The sequence below is a fragment of the Monodelphis domestica genome, chromosome 7, assembly GCF_027887165.1.
Source record: "Monodelphis domestica isolate mMonDom1 chromosome 7, mMonDom1.pri, whole genome shotgun sequence".
In the NCBI taxonomy this organism is placed as follows: domain Eukaryota; kingdom Metazoa; phylum Chordata; class Mammalia; order Didelphimorphia; family Didelphidae; genus Monodelphis; species Monodelphis domestica.
The window spans coordinates 48068612-48072974 of record NC_077233.1 but is presented as its reverse complement, the minus strand read 5'-3'; positions in this window follow the sequence as shown (position 1 = coordinate 48072974).

Below are 4363 nucleotides of genomic sequence, written 5' to 3'. Positions count from 1 at the left end.
CAAGGAATATAATCAAATCTCTGGCCATCATTGATTTCATCCTGGGTGGAATTAAAATATCAGTGGGAAAGATGTTCCATGAAAAAAATGGGGCAAAAGAGAAAAAAAATTATTGAATTTAATGCCATTTGGAAAAGGGGACAAATAAGCAAAAAAGGGTAAGATTGATTTGGGTTAATATGCCTTTTAAATTTTTTCCTTTTTCTTCCACACTGAAATTAATCTAGTAACATTTAACAAATTTCTCTGTCTCATATATATATATATATGCATATATATATATAAAGTGAAAGTGGGGATAAAGAATAATAATGATAATATTCATAGGCAGAGTTTTTATAGTTATTTGAAGAGATTTGATCCTCAAACCAAACCTAAAATGTAGGAAATTTTATTATCCCTATTCTCCAGATGAGGAAATAGAGGCTAAAAAAATGAAGTGAATTCAGATCAAGTCAAGAAGGATTTATTTGACTTTTTAATACATGACAGATATTGGACAAAATGGAGTGACATTTTCCAAGGTCAAACATTACAGAAGTCAGATCTTGACTCCAATCCTACCACTTTTCCCTTTATGCTGTATACATGGCTTTAGAGATTAAAATATGTGATCTACTGAGATGTTTGATTCATCCTTGTTTGGTTTCTGAAATGATCTGTGACCCCTGCTAGTTATACATATTAAGATTATAAGAAAGTATCTAATACCTAATGTTATAGAAAATACTCCTCCCCAACCAAATCATCACATATAAAAATGACTATTTATAAAATTATAATTTAGTGCCAATCATCACATGTTGAAACAAAATATGACTTAAGATAGTAGTCACTTTTGGAAGAATGAATAATGTCAAGTTTCATGGATTGATTTGAGGATAAATTCTGACTATTGTCCCCAAATGAACAATCAGATATAAAAGACTCCAATTCTATTACCCATCCTTCCAGATGACCTTATCTTTTCAACTAACTTATCTTTCTGATCTTAAGCCATCTTCTTCTACACCTGACTTCGCAGAAGGTGCTCACCAAAGCCATGGTAACAGAATAATCTTCCTTTTGAAGACAATGTTTAAAATTAGAGTTGGACTGAGCAAATATCATACTATACCATTTCCTCTTTTAATATACAAAAAGAAAATGTTTTATATGTATTTGCAGTAGAGACAAAAACTATATTGAGACATTTAATACTAAAAATTCTTATAATAAATGTATTCAATGCTACCAATGATCTTCATCTTACCAACTTTATAATTGGTCTGTATTGGAAGAATTAGGAACCATATAAAAAAAAGTAATTCCAATCAAGTAATAGTTAGCCAGTTGCTAAGTGCTTTGAATATAGTCTTTTTAGATGGATTTACTGAATTGTCTTGTTCATCTGTCACCCATCTCCCAAGAAAATCTAAGAATTTGAATATATGTGTCAAGAATCTCAAACCCAGAAGAAAACAATTCTGTATTGTCTTTTTTACAGAATGAACATAATATTCATATTAAATGTCCCTTAGATATTTTAACATATGGTAATAAACAGTAAAACTATTTTAGTCATGATTCTTGTATTTTACTCTACAATTGATCTGATTATACATTTTGTTCTCTTGATTATTATATTTACTTGAATTTCCCCAAAAAATCTAAAAAAGAAACTATGCTATTTTATTTCCTCCACATGGTTTACACTTCCCAGCACACACACACACACACACACACACACACACACACACACACACACACACACACACACATATCAAGAAAGAAGTAAAAGGAACCAAATTAAAGGTAATAACCTTTTATTGAAAGAAAATGAAAGCATCCTCCTCCAGAATTATTTATACATTTTCAAGTACTTTAAATAGATTTAATGGGAAAGACGGAAAAATAAAAAGGGAGAAGTTATAAGAGACAGAAACAAAAGGACAGAGACAGCGACAGAGAGAAATTAATAATCTATCTGGGTGAATTTCACAGTACCCCATTTCTTATTTTACTTCTCTCTACAGCAGCCAGGAATAATTTACATTTCACAGCTCAGTATTTTGTTCTCTATTATATTGAAAAACTATTATCCAGAGGCATTGTAGGGCATTTGTAGTGGTCCAATGAATAGAATTCCAGGCCTGGAGTTGAAGAAGTTAAGTTCAAATTTAGCCTCAGACACTTATTAACAGAATGGGCCTGGATAAGTCATTTAACCATATTTGCTTGAGTAAAGTGGGTATTTGAGGGAAGGAGGAAATATGCAACTTTTATTACAATTTTGAATCTCAGAATTTGAAGATTCAGTGTCTCTCTGTGCTGATGTATTTGTGATTTTACTCTTTTTAAAGTTACTTATAGAAAAATTTTTTATGTTTTCTGGGTGGGAATTGTTTTCTCACATTTTAGAATTCAGATTTTCTCTCTTCCTATTCTACTCCCTTTCCAGGGGGTTTAATGGACAAATATAGGTTATAGTAATGTTTTTGAATAATATGCATTTCTATATTGCTCATATATGTATAATAAAAAACTCATGAAGAAAAAGAGGACGATGGAATGTAGTGATCTGCAATCAGGCTCCCATGTTTCTTTCTTTGGCTGTGGGTAGCAGTTTTCACCATTAGTTCCTTGTAATCTTGGAAAATGTCTTTAATGATAATGGTTTAGTCCTTCACATTTGATCATTGTATAATATTTCTGTTACTGTGTACACCATTCTTCTGTTTCTGCTCATGTCACTTTGAATCAGTTCATATATGTTTTCTCAGGTTTTTTTAAATCATCTTATTTCTTATGGGTTATTTTACTTATTTATTTTAATTATTTTATTTTATTTCTTATGGGAAAATAGTATCCTATGACAACCATATACAATAATTTGTTCATTTTTTCCCCAAGTAATGGGCAACCCCTTACTTACCAATTATTTGTCACTTAAAAAAAATGCTAAAATTATTTGTGTAAAATAGGTCCTTTCCTCTATCTTGGATCTCTTAGGGATAGTCATGGTATTGCTGGATCAAAAGTATGGCCCTTTGAGAATGATTCTACATTGCTCCCCAGAGTAGTTATATAAGTTCACAGTTCCAACAATAGTGTATATATTTTCCCATATCCCTCCCCCAATATTTATCATTTTACTTTTTGATCATTTTTAGTCAATCTGATGAGTTTGAAGTACTATCTGAGAGTTATTTTAATTTGCATTTCTCTAATTTGGATTTGGAGTATTTTTATATGACTAGAGATTAAATTTCTTCCTCTGAGAAATGTCTGTTCCTATATTTTAGACCATTTTTAAACTGGAGAATGCTTTGTATTTTTTTGTATTTTTCTTTGTCTTATTTGATAATAAATTCTTCTCTTATATCCATAAGCTGACAGGTACAATTTTTCATGTTCCCCTAATTTGTTTATGGTGTTACCATTTATTTCTAGATCAAGTATCCATTTTGATGTTATCCTGGTGTATGAGATGTTAGTCTACGCCTAGTTTCTACAATACTGTTTTTCAATTTTCTCAGCACTTTTTATCATATAGTAAATTCTTTCTCCCAAACCTCGATTCTAAGGGTTTCTTGAACATTAAATTACTCTGGACATTAATTACAATGTGTTAATGATCTTCTCTATTCCACTGAGTTTCTACTCTTTTTCTCAGCCAGTATCAGATTGTTTTCAAAATTATCACTTTCTACTATAGTTTGAAATCTGTTACAGCCAAGCCTCCTTACTTCATATTTTTTTCATTGATTCTCTTGTTATTTTTGGCCTTTTAGTCTTCCAGATTAATTTTGTTATTTTTTTCTAGTTCTATGAAATAATTTTTTGAATAGTTTGCTTGGCATGGCACTGAATAAGTAAAATTATTTAGACAAAATTTTCAGTGTTATTATATTAGCTCGACCTATCTATGAGCAATTAATGCCTTTTCCAAGTGTTCAGTTCTGATTTTATTTTATTTGCGTGAAGAGTGTTTTGTAATTGTGTTCACATAGTTGCTGGTTTTGTTTTGGTAAGGATGTCTAGGGTTCATTTGAATGGAATTTCTTTTTCTATTTCTTCCCATTTGCTTTCTATCACTTACTCTTCCAGACCACCCTTTTCATTCTACCAGGAATACCACCAGAAACTTGTATTTATATGACTTAATTTAAATATTATAAACACTTTAAATTTATTACTTCATTGTATTTTCAGACCATGTGAGGTAGGTGTTGTAATTATTCATTTAACCGATCAGGAATCTCAGATTAAGTGGCTTGTCCAAGATCCCCATTTAAGTGTCTGAGCCAGGATTCCCACGCAGATCTTCTTGACTACAAGTCCATTATGCCAAACAATAATATTGAGATCAGAGCTCAGATCT